The sequence below is a fragment of the Canis lupus genome, unplaced genomic scaffold, assembly GCF_011100685.1.
Source record: "Canis lupus familiaris isolate Mischka breed German Shepherd unplaced genomic scaffold, alternate assembly UU_Cfam_GSD_1.0 chrUn_S1705H1899, whole genome shotgun sequence".
In the NCBI taxonomy this organism is placed as follows: domain Eukaryota; kingdom Metazoa; phylum Chordata; class Mammalia; order Carnivora; family Canidae; genus Canis; species Canis lupus.
The window spans coordinates 1-19,623 of record NW_023330554.1 but is presented as its reverse complement, the minus strand read 5'-3'; the positions used below and the strand labels follow the sequence as shown (position 1 = coordinate 19,623).

Below are 19,623 nucleotides of genomic sequence, written 5' to 3'. Positions count from 1 at the left end.
AATAAATAAATAAAAATCTTTAAAAAAATAAAAGAGGTATCGAGAAGAAGTGAAAGGTACTCCACCCTCTGGTACAGAACGTGTTTTCATGTGAGGCTCAGGGACCAGTAGTGGGTTATTCTCGACTATACTGCTCTCAATGACATCAAGCACAAACCCACTAAGAGACTTAGGCGTGCCTCTGCTGTTATGACATTTTGGTCAAAATGGCAAAATGCATCTTAATTACAGTTTTGATAGGTATGTACTTATAGGTGTCATATATTCAACGACCTTTCAGGTTCAGGATATAACTGAGTACACTTAGGACATGTAAAGTTAACAAATTAAAACTCTGATAGATGATAGGAAAGAAAATTCTATCCAGAGTTTCACCGATACCATGAAATTATCATTTTGATGGCCCACATTTATGATGCTCTAAATATATGCACAGTGTAAAGTAGTCAATCTGGATTTCTACAAAAGGACACTGAGCACAAAATGGAAACATAAAGACAGTTCTATGAAATGAATCTCATAAACTATCGACCGAAGAACATTATATGTTTAAACTAAACAGTTTTTGACTCCATGATCATTTATCATACTCAAGATAAAAATAGATAAAAAATAGTTGATAATTGATGATTAAGACAAAATTCATATAACACTAGCATTATTCTTTCCAAGTATTCCAAGCAGAAATTCTTATAGGACACAACCAAAAGTATGGGCTATTTACTTGCTGTTATTTTAATAAAAGAACAAAGAAAACTAAGACCTCACAAAATGTTGAAATAGCTATCTATCTACAGACATTGTGAATTTTTAGGAAGACACGCTGAAACATCAATACCATTGCAAACACACACGCATGCGCATATTCTGGTACGATGAACTTGAAAATTAACAAGCTATATTGGAGTTATGAATAATGGTCCTAATTATTCTTTTCCCAAAGTAGTAAACAGAAATACTATGTCATAGTTTTCTGATCAGTGACAAAGTCATTAATAAATGAAATCAAAATGGCTAGCAATCAATAAAAAACTGTATTTGTGAGGGAAACATTCACTGCTACACTAGGCTTCCATTCCGTATAGGCAACAGATTCATTTTAGTATGTAAAATGCTCTGGGTTGAAGAATGCTTTTGACAAGAAATGATAAAGATTTTTCCCTATCACAGTAACAAAAACATATATTCACGTTGTGTTTTTTGAACTGCTCATCTTCCTAAAAAAATTAAGTAATGAGGAAGGCCATAAGATGGCTAGGAAAACATAAACTGTAAGAAGCAAGAGGTTCATTTCCCTTAAACAAAATTCCCAGAAAGCAGGCAAGAAAAAAAATAAAAGACCTCAACAATTGGAAAAGTTGGGGAAGGAGGGGAAAATCTGAAAGCAAGCAAGATGAAAATAATGAAAATACCAGCTGACATAAACAGGGATAGAATGCAGTCTAATCCCCAGACTCCTGAGCAAGGACATATGCAAAATTAGCACGGGAACACAAAACTACAACAGAAAGATGGTACGCGTAGCACCGGGACCAAGTATTAAACAAAGCATATCGAATTCAGAACTTGCTCATCAAACTGGATTAATTCTCCCTTTTGACGAAATGCATTTTGAGTTCAGGTTACGTCACAGGAATATTTTTATGGAATGACTTTAAAAATGTAGAGAAAGACTCTGATTCCTCTGACTCCCCTTAGTGAAAGAAAATCTTCGAATGCTGCTAAAGTTAATTAAAAACCATGAGGGAGGGATCCCTGGGTGGCGCAGCGGTTTAGCGCCTGCCTTTGGCCCAGGGCGCGATCCTGGAGACCCGGGATCGAGTCCCACATCGGGCTCCCGGTGCATGGAGCCTGCTTCTCCCTCTGCCTGTGTCTCTGCCTCTCTCTCTCTCTGTAACTATCATAAATAAATAAAAATTAAAAAAAAAAAACCATGAGGGATCGATGAAATGAGAGATTCAATACAGACTGTGACATTCTGGGCCAAAACTGAAGTGTCATCAAAAAGTAATGGTTTTGGTAGACCCTGGCTAACAAACGAGAAAGGATATCAAACACAAAGACTTTTTTTTGTCAAGAATGGTAACACTGATGAGAGAGAACCTCAAAGTGACATACATACATACCGACAACTGAGTATGTATATTCAGCGTAAAGACTCACCAGAAGCAGGTGTCCATGCCTCTGTGGACAAAAAACAAAACAAAACAAAACAAAACAACTTTGGTTAACAGATCAACACACATATTAAAATCCAGACACTATAAGTTCTGGCACAGAGGCTGAAGCACACATTACATGAGAACACTGTTGCTGTCTCTATCTGGTGAAACACAAAGGAGTGTGAACCTCGTAAATGCAGTTTTGGGTATCAAAGTCCAACTGACTCTTTGTAATGTGCTCTGGCTTTGCAATTCTCAACATAGCAGGTGATAACCTGATATAGAAGCGAATACTACCGTGACTTCGGTTAGCTGCATGTGAGTTGTTTAAATATCAGAAGGTGAAGTACGACAAATTAGGAATAAAACACAAATTTATGGAAAGGGTGCTTCAAAGAATGAAACCTGGATAAAACTCAAAAGCAGGAATCCTCCCAAGTGATCCTTTGCTACAAAATTAATTCACATTAGTGGAAGGCTTTGCTATGCCCAGTGCTGGGAATGTTTTTGTCCTGTCGGAAACAGTTCACGCAAAATACCGAATTTCCGTATTTCACCGTTATGTCCTGTTGTTTTGCTCAGAAAGAGCACCAAATCTCTGTGCTTAATTTAAAATGAATTACAATTTTGCTGGGGGTTTAATTGCTAAGTAATTTGTTTGAACAGTTTAAACCACTTACAATTTTAGTCAACATAAAAATTTGTGGGCAATCATACGGGAAAACTCATAAAACCACAGCTAAATTCCTAGGGATCAAAGTGTTATAGACTGAAATAGCCTTTAACTAACAAATGATCATTATGATTGGATGTCAACTGCATTCCTATATTGTAATTCATTTCATATGTAAGAAAAAATAGAAAACCATTAGGCCAAGTAAAGGACTAAAAATTGCTTTTAAAGCAGCAACACTATGCAAATCTAAACAGAAATTCCAAACGTCCTGTTATTCTTCTGGGAGTTCAGAGCAAAAGTCGTTCTTACGTAAAAACGGAATTAAGGTTGAGAGCCCACAAGACTTCCTGACGGTGCTTCGTAAGTTAGAAAATGAGCCCATAGATAGGAGATCGTAAAGACGCTTTTCTTCCAACAGAGACGGCTTCCTTACTGCTCACCCAGTTCCTGACCTCTGTCATGAGCTAGTGAACCCCCAGAACAAAGCTGAGAACAAAACCTGGGTTTCGGTACGACTCCACAGTTGAACTCAGAACCAGATTAAAACCAGGGCTTACGAGAGCTTTCCCGCTGTCAGATTCAACCGTGGGTCATCCCTAATCCCGCCCCAGACCAGCGAGAAGACAGCAAGCTCCCATCCTTGCAGGAGTGTGCCGTGGAAGCGTCACAAGCCAGAGACAGAGGGGTTGTGTCCCTCAGAGTGAAGCTACAGGAAATGGTTTCCTTCTTTTCATTTTTTCGTTCTTAAGGAACTTTCATAAAACAGCTCTGAATCATGCAGTCTCCTTTAAAAATGTTCTCCTCATAAGGAAAACAGAAGAAAAATCAACCACCAAAGGTCACACTTGAAAATGCAGAACTTCAGAACTTGTGGAAGAAACACCTGTAAGACCTCTTTCTTTGTACCACTTCATGCAAAGTTTCTCATGAGAAATTTATGTACTGGTTTGTGTTTTATGAATCAGACCTGAATAAAAAGAGAGACTTCTGCCATGAAACTTAAAGGGTAAGAAAATCTCCGTGTGCGTGCCACTCCCAGCATCATGAGTCAGGTTTTTCCCCTCCCCACGCAGACTGTTCCAGAGTCTCACCTCAATCCCCCCTACTGGTCCTTACAGATGCGCTAAAATGGATTACCACTGCAGTGGTTTATCAGTCCTCCTCCGATATCCATAGAAAACTAAAGAAGACCAAGGAGGGTCCTCAAACTCCCATTCCCGACCTGGTGAAAATGGCATTTAAAGTCCTTAACACCCGAGAGGAAGTGGCTGAACTTAAGAGGCAGGCCAGGCTCCAGCAGAAGGTCCAACTCCAGACCCAAGCGTCGGTGGGAGCCCGCAGAAAGGGGGAACCAACCGAATCCCACCTGGGGCTTGCTTCAGATGTGGCACCGAGGGACAATGGGCCCGTCAATGTCCCAATCCCAAGGAGCCAACGCGGCAATTCCCTCAATGTGGAACGATGCGCCACTGGAAATCCGCCTGCTGGGTCTCGGGGGATCCTTGGCGCCTCCACACAGAGGAAACCCTGAGCCGGGAAGTCCAGCCTTTCAACTACTCGGATTGGATGATGACTGACGGGGCCCAGACTCAGACACCCCCTAAGCCAGGCCAAGCCCAGGGTCCTGCTCCAGGTAGCAGGGAAGCCCATCTCTTTCCTGTTGGGCACGGGGGCGACTGACTCCATTGTGCCTTCCTACTCAGGGGCCAGCTTCCCCTCTCCAGTAGCCGTGATGGGAACTGATGGCACCTCCTCTATTCCACGGACTGCCCCACTCCTCTCTTGCAGCCTGGATGGGTTCTCCTCCTCACACTCCTTCCTTAGAATCCCTTCCTGCCCAGCTCCTTTTCGTCGAAAATCCTGACATCTATCTATCAGCTTCTCCTCGGCTAAGTCCGGCTACCCTCCTACTTACCCCCTCTACTAACCCAGAACCCTCCCATTCCTGCTCTCAACTCCTGGAAGAGCTGCCCCCTCCACATCCAGGACTTTAGAATCAGCCCTTCCCTAACCCTGACCAAATTCTCTTTGTGGCCAGAGACACGCAGCATAGGCCATCGTTACCCTAGATGCCATCCTAGAGGCAGTTCCCCCCTCCTCGGGACAAGCTCTCGGAAGGCAGAACTTAGAGCCCTCACCAGGGCTCTTCGCCTGTCCAAAGGGCAATGAGCTACCATATACACGGACTCCAAATGTGCCTCCATCATCACACATACACATTCTGTCCTCTGGCAAGAGCAAAGGTTTCTTACAACCAAGGGAAGCCCCATAATCTATGGGCCCCTCATTTCAAAACTACTAGAGGCCCTCAGCCTTCCCACTGAAGTAGCCATTGTCCACTGCCATGGACATCAATCCTCCATGGACCCGGTGTCCTGGGCCAACAACAAAGCTGACTCAACTGCCCAAGCCACTGCCTTAGGCTCCTCATCAGCTCCCCTCCTCTTCCTCAACACACCACATTCCCCCTCTTACACAGATGAGGAAACTCACACACTAAAAAAGATGGGAAGAATAGCCGGGGAGAAAGACTGGATATTCATTCAAAAGAAACTCGCTCTTCCAAACCATTTAGCTCCTGTGATCATTTCAGACATACGTCAATCCCTACACATTGGTCCCAAGGCCTTACACCAGTTCCCAGGATTCCACTATCCACATCTCCAAAAGGTAATTGGAGAGGTGTGTTAGTCTTACAAAACCTGCTCCACTGTAAATGCTCAAGGGGGAATTCGCAGGCCAGGACCCAATCACCAGCTCCATGGCTACCAACCTGGCAAGGACTGGCAGCTTGACTTTTCCCACATGCCGCGCCATAAATCCTTTCGCTACCTATTAACCTTAGTGGACACCTTTACAGGCTGGATAGAGGCTTTTCCCACAGCTCGGGAGATGGCGGATGTGGTGGCCACCATACTCATCGAACAGATCATTCTGAGATTCAGCCTCCTGGAGATCCTACAATCTGACAACAGCCCGGCTTTCATCTCCAGCATCACCCGGCAAGACTCCGAGAGCCTAAATATTACCTGGAAACTCCATATCCCATATCACCCCCAGTCTTCGGGTAAGGTAGAGTGGGCCAACGGCCTTCTCAAAGAACATCTCACCAAACTTACCCTTGAAACTCCACCTGTCCAGGCCAACCCTCCTCCCGCTGGCTTTAACAAGGCTCAGAGCCACCCCTAGAGGGCCATCGGGCCTAAGTCCCTTTGAGCTTCTCTACGGGGTGGCCCTTCCTGCTCACTTAAAATCTTCCATCATCACCTCCTCCTCTCCTATCTTACTTACCTACCTTCCCTAACTCTTCTAAGAGCCCTCCTGTGGGCCCATGTGGATTCAGTCACCCCTACTCCAGGAGCACCCACCTACAGGCTAACCCAACTCAGGACCAGGGCCCCTTCTCCTGGATAAAACTTATCCAACAAGGCACTTCCCTCGCCAGCCTTTCCTGCATGGGCAATCTGTCCCACTGTTTTATCTGTGCCGCTTTAGGCAAAACTCCCCTTGTGGCCATTCCCCTCCCCAAGTGCATTCAGCTGCACCAGCCCCGCACCCACACCTCCAGTGCCTGCCTCATCCCTCTCTCACTAATGTTGCCCTATTTACTGACCCTCTCAACCATCAATTCCCCTTCTGTTATTCTGCCCCTAACTCATCCCTGTGCAACGTCACCCGGTCAAACGTCACCTCTCATCATGCTGCTATTGCCTGATTCTTTTGGTGCCATGGCACCCTATCTCAATCTCTCAATACCTCTGCCTCGCTCCTGACTGTCTCCCTAGTTCCGCGATTAACTATCTATAGTCAGGCAGAAGTAGCCCTCCTCATCAGCCCCCTGGAAAAGCAGAAACGAGTGATCTTTCTCCCACTGGTTGTCAGGGTCTCCCTGGCCTCAACCCTGGTGACCACTGGGTAAGGGGCCCTTATTCTACTCTGTAGATTCCTCCAGGGACCTATCCGAGAGGCTTCAAATGGCTATCGAGGCTTTGGCAGAGTCTTTTGCTTCCCGACAACGCCAAATAAACCCGGTGGCCCAGGTAGCTCTTCAGAACCGACGTGTCTTGGACCTCCTCACGGCCAAGAAAGGAGGAACTTGTATGTGTCTCAATGAAGATTGCTACTACTACATCAACGAAACAGGTGTAGTTGAAAGCAATCTCCACGTCCTCGCCAAAGTTCGTGAGTCTCTCCAAAAACGGTATCACCCTGTCGACCCAACTACACCCCAATGGTGGCAGACCCCACTAACCATATGGCTCCTCCTCTCTCTAAGCCCACTCCTAATCATTGGCATACTATTAATGGTGGTCCCTTGCTCTCTCTGAATCATCAAGGAAGGAATCCGCGAAAGATCTCGGTTATCAGTCAACCAACTTGTTTTACACCCCTACGCTGGCCTGCCCACCTCCGACAGGCACCACGACGCCCCTAAATCAGCAGGAAGCAGCCGGATCTGAATCATCGCCCCATTATAACATAACAAAAAGATCTGAATGTTGGGCTGGGGAGACTGGGGACCTCAAAATGGCTGACCCCAGGCCAGCAACCTCCCAATAAGGCCGCCTTGCGGCCCTACCCTAACTGAGCACCCAAAGACCTGTAACCCTTGCCCTAATTGGAATGCCGCCCCGCCCCCATCTTCCAGAGGAAAACTCTTTATAGACCCCCCCTGCAGTTTGCTTGGGTGTGACTCCCCCCCTCGCTCTCTCTCCCCTGCGGGCCTCAGAACCTAGCCAGGGAGCACATCCCATTAAAAGCCTGTTTCAAACAAAATAAATAAATAAAAATAAAAGCCTGTTTCCACCAACTTTTGCCTGGCCTCTCTCTTCCAGTTCACTACCAATCAGATTAAACCTGACAAAAACCATGGTCCTTTTGTACCAAACTGCCACTTAAAAACTGTGACAGCTAATCTCTATGTTGTTAGGAACTATATCATTTCAATATGTGTGAAACTGGCAGGGACATAAATTCCAGACATCATTCACTCTTGGCTTTGAAACAGGCTCATGGTATCTGGTATTAGGCAATGTTCTTTGGAATTTGTAGATGAATCTGACCACATCTAGCTTCAGACGTGGAAAAAAAAAACATATCTTATTTAGCAAAGTGATAATGCAGTGTTTTAAATACATCCCAGCTTAGATGACACACGATACTTTTCTCAATGGTTCCGGGGAGCCTCAGTCATTGTGATTTGATAGCACGCAAAGTCAATGAGAAACAGACACGTGGAATTTGAAGCAGAAAGGTACGGTCTTTCTGGATCTTCACATTTGTTTCAATTTCTCACTAATGACTCCTCAAGGCCTTGAATACATGAGTCACCCTTTTAGGCAACTACTATGATTAAAAGTAAGAGAAGAGCAAGTAGGATGTTACCTATTCATTTGGCTGAGTCTTCGAACTCTAAGAGACGATGATGAGACCACCAGTCCATGGGGTGTCAAACTTAACAATGCAGCAGAGGCAACAAGAAACTGCTCGACCCAGGAGTAGATGTGAGTGAAGGCTCACCGGAGGAATCATTCTATACCATAATCGACAGTCTGTACACGTCACTGCCTCGGGCTTGGCTCGGCTTCATCTGGTGCACGTGTTGGTCTCACCCAGGAATTCAAGAAGGGCACTGAACACTAGTGATGAAACTGCTCTGCAAGGATATTCTGATTGTTCCATCACATGGGCCTCTTAACAATCCTAGCTTCCCAAACTGCATTCTCAGTGTGTTTCTCCAAAACAATGAGGTGCCACCCTTTATCTGAACTCTTGAATACCACCTCTGCCTGTGGCTGTCCTGTTATGGGGACACCTTTTGCAGCTGCATGCTTTCCCCATTTCTCATTGTGTCCCCTGCCAAGTTTGGACCCCTAGAATACCTACCCTGTCCTGTGTCCAGGCTTGCCGTGTCGGTGATTCATTCACATGGACATTCTGCTGTGGGCTTTGTTCTCTCGGGGCTCACGATATTTACATTCCTTCCCAAGCTTTGCTGTAGGCCAAATCCTTGCTCCTCACCTGGTCCCATCTGGTCTACCCAGACTCAAAAAAAAAAAAAATCACAACCAAAAGTCAAAACAAAGGAGGAGCAGGTGGAGATTTTTCCAAGCCGAGACCCTGAAGACGAGAACTGAGGAAGACGGACTCGACATTTACTGGTGTGAGGATGAAAAGAGATACTCAGGATGATGGATATTACACACCATCTCACAAGCTTTCCGTGCCTGAAGTGTCTAGCCTGTTGTTCATTCCACGCAAAACTGTGAGACTCAGGCACTCTTTCAGAGCCTTCTGGGACAATATGGGACAACATGTATAAAATATGGGATGATCATCAAAATGAACCCGATTAAACTCAAACAATGGACTTAATTTTTTTTATCATCTCCTTTTTTTAAAAAGATTTATTTATTCATGATAGATATAGAGAGAGAAAGAGAGAGACAGAGACACAGGAGGAGGGAGAAGCAGGCTTCATGCTGGGAGCCTGACGTGGGACTCGATCCCGGGACTCCAGGATCGTGCCCTGGGACAAAGGCAGGCACCAAACCGCTTAGCCACCCAGGGATCCCGATCATCTGCTTCCTAATCCCCATCTCCCTACAAAGGTGGTCAATGATTCATTATGTTATTATCTGTTTCTCACCCCAACATTTCTATCTACCTGTATCCATCCATTGCTGATGACTGAAACCAGGCAGCCATATCTGTTTCTACATCTAACCCATGACCGTTCTAATTTAAAATATACTTTACATCCATCTTATTATTTTCTTCTCTATATTCAGCACCCAGGTCACATTTATATGTCCCATTGTCATCTCTCACTAGAACTAATATCATTGCATTCTGGCTAGCCTTCCCACTTGTAACTCAAGTCTTTTCGATTTTTTAAAGATGACTTTTACCTCTTTGAGAGAGACCATGAGAGAGAGTGCATGAGTCGGAGCGGGGAGAGGCAGAGGGAGAGGGAGAAGCAGATGCCCCACTGGGCAGGGATCCTGACCTGAGCCGAAAGGCAAAGGCTCAACCGACTGATCCCCCCCACACCAGGTGTCCCTAACTCTGTTCTTTTCTGAATCGTTCCCAAACCCACAACAGGTAGCCTAATAGTGAAAGCCCCAAACATCATTATGTTGTTACTTTGCTTATTAGTTCTCTTCAAAGTCTTCTCTTTGTACCTTGGATGAAATCAAAACCCTCTGAGCCAATAAATCCTGGTGTGATCTAGTCCATGCTGACTTTAGTCACATCTAATGCTGCTCTCCTATCTATCTATTCATTATGTTCCACCTTCCCTGACCATTTTTTCAATCTTTCTCAATCTTGGAGACTCCCATCAATATTTTTTTTACATTCTTCAACATCTCAATGGCTATTAAGATTTCCTATGTAGGAACTTAGCCTTAGCCTTACAACGTTCATCACATATGTTACTTCTTTAACGGGGTCTTCCCTGAACCTCTAATTTAAGAGCTAGTTCTCTCCATTATGATATTTTATGGTCATTGTCATTTTCTTTCATAGCACCTTTCCCACGTTTCTTGTAGGCACTTGTCAGTATGAATATTTCTAAAGTGACTGTCCTCTGAGTAGGCCGTGAGAAAGCTCCATGGGAACATGGGTCTTTTGCTTTCTACTGTATGGCAATGCCTGGTACAGGGACTACAATCATTGGCACTCAATATATCTGTCCAATGAGTGAGTGGAAATTCTGTATCTCATAGTTTATTTGTTCAATTATTCAATAAGCTATTATCTTGTGTAAAGCATGGTCTTCACCTCATTGGGTACAGCAGAGACAAAGAGATGCAAAAGTGCCTGCTCTGGTGAAGCTTCTAGAGTGGGAAACCAGTAATTAGCAACGAATACAAAACATCACATCGCATTTTAGAAAGAGACATGTAGCAAAGAAAAAATGGAGCAGGACAACGGAAATGAGGGGGTGCCAGCGAGATGGGATTTTACAGTTAGAATAAATGATCAATGTAGGCCTTCATGAACAGTTTACCTCTGGGAAAAGACTTGAAGCAAGTGAAGGCTCTCTAAGAGAAATTCAAGTCAAAGAATTTTCTAGGCAAGGGAATGAGCTAGAATGAGTCCAAGAGTGGGAACTTGTATGGGTTTCTGAGAAACAGTAAAGGAAGATGCAGAGTGGTCAGGAAGGCAGACATAGAGGTTGTGATAAAGAGACAAGGAAGGGCAGACAGATCACGTAGGCCTTTTGACCACCATCCCCACTTTGGCTTTTACAGTGACTGAGCTGAATGAGCCTTCAAATGGTTTCAGAAGAGTTATAGGATCTTACTTTTGCTTTAAGTGGATCGAGATGGCTGCTCCATGTAGAATCTCACAGCGGGGCATGGGGGAAAGGCAGGAAAACCCCACAAAAGGCTTCTGAAGAATTCAGGCAAGAGAAGATGGTCACTTGAATTAGTATCTAGCAGTGGAGATAATAGAAAACAGCTGGATTCTGGATCTATATTGAAGGTCAAGATAAAAGGTTTTTTTTTTCTGATGCACTGGATGGGGGTTTGAAAGACAGCAAGGAATTAAAGACAACTCTGAGGTCTGGAGGCTGAGTAACTGGGAAGACAGCCTTGCAGTCAAGTCCACAGGGGTGAAGAATACAGAGGAGTATGTGTGGTGAGATCATGTTTATTTGCAGAAACTGGAGGAGAGGTTACATGAGTAGTTGGATATACAATTCAGTGGGAGAATGACAAATGTGGGAGGTGTCCACCTACAAACAGCACGGAAGGCAGGACAGGAGATGATCTCACTCCAGACCCGGCCCCCACCCCGGGAGTGACTATAAACAGAAAAGACCAATTGCCATGCACCACGCCTCGTGCAAAGCCTCGTGCCCTTGCGTTCGGGTCGCGCTCAGGTGGGCCTTACTCCTCAACTTACCAGGATTATGGGAAATATTTCAATCTGACACATAATAAGCATGATGCATAAGTAGGTAGCCATTTAGGACAGATCTCTCATTGTCAGACTCTTAACTGTGAAATGAATAAATTAAATTTCTTCTATCAGGTAACATTTTTATTATCATGTATATTTTCTACTTGCTAAGAAAGAAAGCAATGTGCAAATATTTTGTGGTTTAAGTAAGTATCTACAGGAATAGCCATATGGTGTGATGATGGCTAGAGGGCCTCACAGATCCTACTTTCATGCAGTGCACATGCCTCCCAGGCACAACCGTACAATCTACATTAGAGAAAATATAGCATTTGAATAACAAGAGATCACTGCGATAAACTGGGCCCATAAGGCTTATTATAAACATCTTCTAAATATAAATTGCTCTTCGAATTCTATCCTGTAGGAGGAATAGAGTTTTTCATGCAAACCAAAGAACGTCATAAAGCCGACTGGCAGACACCTAAAACCCTTATCATAGGAACTTAGTTTTTAGTGATCTCTAAATTATTACCCAGAAATACAGTTTGGATCCTAATAACTAACTCATTCCAGAAACATTCACCACGAGCTTCATGTGGTTTCCGACACGCTCTGACGCAGGCGCTGATGACACAGCGATGGGCAAAACACATCAGGCGACTGCCCCCATCCACAGGGTTTGGTCTTCCTCCGCAGGTGGAAGAGACAATGACTGAATAAATCTGTAACATGTCACAAGGTGGCGAGCACCACGAAGAGCGGGCACGCAGGGCAGGGGATCCGGGGCGGGGTGGCTGTCGTGTAAGTCCTGCGCTCAGAGATTTCCAACTAGATTATACTGTATGAGACTGGTTGACGACTGTCTGCTATTCAAGCACACATAACAGAACAAAGGCCCATGGAGTGAGGAAAGGTGACCCAGCTTGGAAAGGGCAATCGTGGAAACAGACACCAGGTCTTCTAAATTGCCCTCAGAGATCTTTTCCTGCTAATGCAGTAGAGAGGGGCAGCATTCCTGTTCTGCAGACTAGGAGTAGGAGAGAGAGAAAAAAAAGCTCATTAGCCTTAGGGACAACTGCTGATGACTGTCTAATGATCACAGTTTAATAAGTGGGATATATATAGTAAGAGTACAGTTGTTACTTGAACAACATGTGTTTGCATTGTATGGGTCCACTTCTTTATACAGTACAGCACCATAGATGTCTTTACTCCCATGATTTTCTTTTTTTAAAGATTTAGTCATTTAAGAGAGAATGAGAAAGAGTGTGTACACGAGTTGGAGGGGCAGAGGGAGAGAATTCCAAGTAGACTCACTGCTGAGCATGAGTCCCGATGCAGGGCTTGATCCAGAGACCATGAGATCATGAGCTGAGCCAAATCCAAGAGTCAGGCACTTAACTGACGGCATCGCCCAGGAGCCCAATGGCTGCACCACCCAGGCGCCCCTCTTCCTTATGATTTTAATAACATTTTCTTTTCCCTAGCTCACTTCATTGTAAGATACATATTAATCTACTGGTTATATCATCGGTAAGGTTCCAATCAACAGTGGGCTACTAACTAACAGTCAAGTTTTGGCAGAATCAAAAATTATACGTGGATTTTCAGCTGTGCTGGGGGATGCTGTCGGGACCCCTAATCCCCACGTTGTGGGGAGGTCAGCTATATTCTAGTGAATTTGTAGTTCTTTACGGTATTACACTGTCCAATTTTGTCACTTCTACAAAAACCTGAAGCAGAGAATACAATGTTCATTGAAACCTGTTTCAGTAACTAAATTTGAGCTACTGTTGATGAAATTGAGTACTGTATATTTCCTGTTATGAGAGTATCTCATGCGCACGCATGCACACACACCATCCCTACAGAGCCTTGTGTGCCACTCGATGCCAGAGAAACTTCCCTGTTTTATCCACAAAGTTCACATTTCCAAAGCCAACCAACAGCACTGCACACATGGACTAGCGGTAATAGAAGTGAGGGATGTCTCGGTCCAGTTAGACCAGAGGAGTGGCAAACATTGTTGCCGCCAAAACCAACGGAAAACCCATTTACAAATATGACGGTCACAAATGACACTTCCCTACAAAACAAAAGTGGCACATCCTGCTGTCTTGTCCAAACTCTCTGTGGCCACAACCAATCGAGAGCTTCCAGCTTTCCTGCACTTGCTTGCTTCCCTTACGTTTGTCACCTCAGATACATGACTTTTCTTTTTTGCAGCTCAGGTTTTGATTTTTTGGTAACTTCTAAAACTTTCTAAGGTTTGGTTGTATTGATTTCTTCAAAGAATATTAAAACTTTCTAGCTAAGGATCTCCTACAAATGACTGTGTTGTCTTTACTTCAAATAATTAATAAACTTCCTTTGTACTTAAGAGTCATTAGGCACACACACACACACACACACAAGAGTCATTAGGCACCATGACAACCCACTGGTTAGTTCTCAACATTTTGCAATTCAGATCACTAGTCAGCTTTCTTCCTGGTCTTCAGACCTGCTTCAATACAACAGGGAAGTATAAAAACAACTTTCATCAGTGAAAAATCCCTAGGAGTTCAGGATTGTTGCACTCTAATGGATACATGGAAGCAAATGTGTATTTCTAGAAATCAATGAATTTATGACTATAAAATATACAGCACCTGTAAATTGAAGAGCTTCTTCCTCAAAAATATAGCCAATAAAAAAGACAGTGCATACATACAAAAAAGCCTTAAATAATAAGGGAGGAAAATAAGTAGAACATGTTAAAAAGCTGGCCAAATGAGAGAGGCATCCTGCCTCTCAGGATGGTTTCCTTATCTTTTACTGCATTTTATAAATGTCATAAAATAATGATGATTTTTTTTATTGGAGTTCAGTTTGCCAACATATAGCATAACACCCAGCACTCATCCCATCAAGTGTCCCCCTCAATGTTCGTCACCCAGTCACCCACACACCCCCACCCTACCTCCTTTTCTTCCACCCCTTGTTCATTTTCCAGAGTGAGGAGTCTGTCATGTTCTGTCTCCCTTTCTGATATTTCCCACTCATTTTTTCTCCTTTCCCCTTTATTCCTTTTCACTATTTTTATATGCCCCAAAAGAATGAGACATTATAATGTTTGCCCTTCTCCGATTGACTTACTTCACTGAGCGTAATACCCTCCAGTTCCAAATGATGACTATTTTACAGGAGAAAAAAACACTTTTTTCTTTAAATTAAGAGGTATCACACTGGGAGAATCCTTTCAATGACTGGGAAAAAAATACGGTCACACAATACAGTTTGCGAACAGCAGACATATACAATGCCTGTTGTCAACTTTCTCCATCATTAACCCCATGACAAAACTCTTTTAAAAGTACAAGGGGAGGCTACAGAAGGAGTTGCTTCCACCTGTATTCCTGTTTGCAGTTTCTTCCTCATGTTTGTCAAGACAGAAAGAAGCATTTTTTTTCTTTTCTTGCTTTTAAGTCTTTAGTTTAAAAAAAAAAGGCAAACCTATAGGATTTTCAATTTTTGGTGACAGTCATGGAAATCTGGAGACTCATGAGTTCTACGACTAGGGTTTCTGAACTGAAATTAAGAATTCAAGGATTACAGTTAAAGTCTCAGAGCAAAAGATATGAGGCTGAGTATTTTTCAACGAAAGCCCAAAGAGAAAAACAGAGGCTGATGACAGAGAAGAGCTGTGACATAAACCACAGATGATGTCGGAATTGTGATTTCTGTTAAATCTTGCCATGTATGCATGGATGTATGTACAGATACACACACATAGATCTCCGACAGTTCTTGTTCCTCAACGGTTATGCTCAAGGTTTGGTGGGGGGGGAACCATCATTCTTTGTCTTGGGATATTTTGCTTACTTTTTGCTATGAATGGACATAGAAAATTAAGTATAAAGATAATTTACAGATTTCAATTATAAAAGAAAATATCACCTTTTTAGTCCATAAAATCCAGACACCTACTGATAAAGCATCCTAGGAGAATCATCACTAGAAAAGTCCAATGGGACACACGGAAAAACTGCACGTTAACTACTTCCAAAGACAAAATTATTTTCACACTTTCTAGAGGTATTCAATATTTAATGTTGATGCCTGATGGAAAGGTCTTAAGTACTACAAACACTCAGACATTGTAGAAAAGGATGTAGTACTGCCACGTCTACCATCAATTCTATCTAAATAAGTGCTATTTTATGGTGTTAGTTATTACTGTATATAAAAGTATTGAAGACCAAGATTCTTTGGACATATTCTTACAGTTTCCCCAAATGTGTAAGATGGCAATAGGACTTTTTTGAGCATTTATTTTTTTCCCTCCTGATTCACTAGCACCTCTCAAAAATAAGCTCTAGAGAATCATGAAGTCCATTCAATAATTTCCTACTAAACACCCTAAATTACATATAAGACCACCATGATGATATAGATCTACTCAGATTGTCAAGGAATTATTTAACTTAGATTATGAGCAGCTACATTTACCAGTGCTTCCAGTCTGGGACCTCATTTCTAAGTGTGTGAGTTGGTTCTCCTGTTTCCATAATAACCAATTTAACAATCAGCTTGGCAGTCAACTACTTTAGAGGTAGTTTCATTAATGTTAGCCCTCTTCTCATTTATACATGAATCGACTGATACTGTGGGACTACTTATTTTTCTAATATACTTGTAAAAGGGCTCTGAATTCAAAGTAACAAACCTTCTGGAAGAATTAGCTCAGGCTCTTTTGTTTAAACTCAATCTTTTCCTTGTAGAACCTCAATGTATATTTTAGAATTTTCTTCCAATACTTTAGGACTCACTTAAAGTTCTAGTCCTAATATGACAATCTCCTTTTGTTGCTGCAAGGACCTAGAAATGCAACAAAGTTATGAGCTAGAAGTTTTTCAGTTTTTGAATGTCAGTAAAAACCAAAAAGAAAAGGAAACAATTAAGAAATTCAAGAAATTAAATTGGAATACAAAGTGGTCTTCATTTCACAGGACTCCCTCTATCGTTAATCCTCACGAGAATGAAGGAAGCTACTCCCTTACTGTATAATGAAAATTGTGATTTTTGTAATGCTTTTTCCAAATCAAAAAGCTCTCAAAACTAGTTCTTTCTCTCTCCTCTTTCCTGGTTTTGGGTAAAAGACTATTCTTAGTAGATGATCTGGTACATAATGAGCACTGCTGGTTGGCTGCACACACACGTACAACAACATGAACCCAACAAGTAGACAAACATCACTCTCCTTTCACGGCATTTGTCGTTTCTAATGGCTGAGTAATATTCCATTGTATCATAGACCACAGATTCTTGTTGTTGTTGTTGTTGTTTTCTCAACTTTATTGAGGTGGTGGGGGGAGTCAGGGAAGGAAGAGGTGTGGACTTGAAGGTTTTTGTTTTTTTAATGCAAATAATTTATTTTGTGTTTGATACCAGATGAGACGATAAGGGTGATGGTGCTCATGCCCATACGCCGGCTCCAGGTGAAGTGCTCTAGGCTTCGGGCTCACTCTGCTACCTAAGAAGGTCTTTCTCAGCTTTAGCTCTACACAATGCTTGTGACTCAGCGCCTTGCAGGTTTGGGCATTATGGAAACTTTCACAGACTTGCTGAAGGGGATGGTGCCCTCGATGCTGGTTTCCACCTGGGGTGACACTTCGCCACCGTCAATCCAGGGGGATTTGGGAATGCGGGAATTGGAGTTGTAGGCCAGCAGCAGCCTCACATCCACCTGGCATGGTTCTGTCCAGGCAGTATGGGAGGGGTACACCTGAGTGATAAGCCGGTGGCGCCCTGGGCCAGGATTCTGCAAGTCTGCCGGCTTAGGATGAATCATCTGAGCCTGGCCATCTGGATAGAAGACCTGGACCTTCACAGCACTCTGAGGGTCCTGGACATTTTCCAGGGTCGCATCGACATGCAGGGCCACAACCAATCCAGATGTAAACTGCAAGGGGTTGTCTGACTCACCTGCTGGCTCAATGATGCTGGCTGAAGTGTGTGGATCTGCTCTGGAAGGGGGAGGTGCAAGAAGGTACTCTGCCTCAGCATGGTCCATAGAATTTTGACCACTTCCACAGGTTTGGATGTCATGAGTCGGGGCATAAGGTCAAGAAGTTTGTCCACAAAGCTGTCCTTTAGGTGGGGCAAATCCGCAATAAAACACCTCTGAAAAAAGTCCACTTCCTGTAAAAAGTTTTGACACATCCCAAATAAGGGGTCAACTCCTCGAGTAGTCCGTGCTGTTACTATAAGTTGCAAGGCTTTGGCCTGCAGCCTCAGGTGATGTATAATCACCACCTGTTTATTCTCCACACCACTGTACATGAACTCCATTTGGTAGGTCTCTTCCATGATCTGTTTTGCTGCTGTGGAGGCCAAGTCACTCTGCTTCAAATATAAAGGGGCAGCCACATTCCAGAGCTTTTCTTGCAAGGCCTTGAGGAGAAGAAGCTGACACCAAAGATAGGTAGCCGAGAACTCCTAGCAGCGACTCCTGCTAGTTCAGACTGAAGTTCTCCACGTTTTTGAAGATCCTGGATGGTGAACTCCAGCAGCTTCTGGGTTCCCTGAGGGTTCCGGTGCTCTGAAGACTGTACACCCTTTCAGAGCTCTGCTGCAGGAACTGATGGGATGGGTCCTCATGGGGCGCAATACCGGGAGAAATGGCCGATGACACTAGTTTTCTACCTGGTAACCTTAAGGCAGGAACAAGATGAGAAAGACTGTCTCAGAGGTAGGCATAATGCCTGAAGGTATGATCTGAGAACAGTGCTGGCATTGTTGAACAGGTTTTAGCAGCATTAAAAATAAGAACCAAAACTGCAATGTAAGCTGGTTCATCCATGTCTGGTTCAGCTGTGTCAAAAAACGGATGGGTGCTCAGGAGCTCTGGCACCAAGGGAAGCACCAGGGTTGGATGCCGACTTCCCAGAAACTTCAAGCACTTCCATATAGAGTCCCTATCAGTAGGGTACTTGGTTAAATTTTTCAGCAGCTCCGCCAGTGCAAGATGAATCCCTTCTTTAGTCGAAACATTAGTACAGCATAAAAGTTCATGAAGAGCCTCTCGAATATCTCTGGATGAATCCTCTAACACAGCCAGGACAGTGTCAAGCTGATCCTCTCGGAGAGTGATATTATTAGAAATTTTTCTCATGCTGTGTATGGGCTGCAGATGTACTTCCTCAATTTCATCATTAAACATGTCAACCAGGAAATCAGGGCGGCACTTCTCCGCAAAAGAAGGTGAAGATTGGGCCAGCACGCAGAGAGCCTCCACAGCAGCAATGAGGACCTCATACATCTCATCTTCCAATCCCTGAACAAAGGCTCCACAAGCTCCTGACTCAATCAAGTTCACAGCTCCTGTATCTATTTCTTCTTTGGGAGCATCACCTCCTCACTTTCTGCCACTGGAAAACTCTCCTGACCTGTAAAGTTCCTTGGCATGTTCATGTGCAGTGCATTTTCTCCTGAGATCGGACATGAGCTTCTTGTCGAGTGTTTGCTCCAGGAAATGAGAACTGACTTGTTCCATTGAGCCCAACAGCTTTGCAGCCTGAACTCGAACCACCCAGGAGCCATCATTGACCATGGGGCAAATTTTTCCAAATGCATCACCAACTAAGCGAATTTCTTCATTAGGAGAAGGAATGGAGACAACGCTTTCAGGATAGAGCTGACTGACAACCCAGATAAGTTGGACTGCAGCACTGCGCCCTTGTTCATAGTCATCAGACAACAATTTACAGGCCTGATTATAAATTGCTTGGTGTAATTTCAGTCCTCTCTCATGAAGCTGCAACATGGCTTTTATAGCTGCTTTCTGACACGTGGGTCTTGGTCACTGAAGTAATCCCCTATCATCTT

General features: G+C 43.6%; 1 pseudogene; it reads right to left on the bottom strand.

Annotated features, from left to right (window-relative positions):
* Positions 1 to 17,181: 17,181 nt before the first annotated feature.
* LOC119878537 lies at positions 17,182 to 19,571 on the bottom strand (annotated as a pseudogene).
* Positions 19,572 to 19,623: the final 52 nt, after the last annotated feature.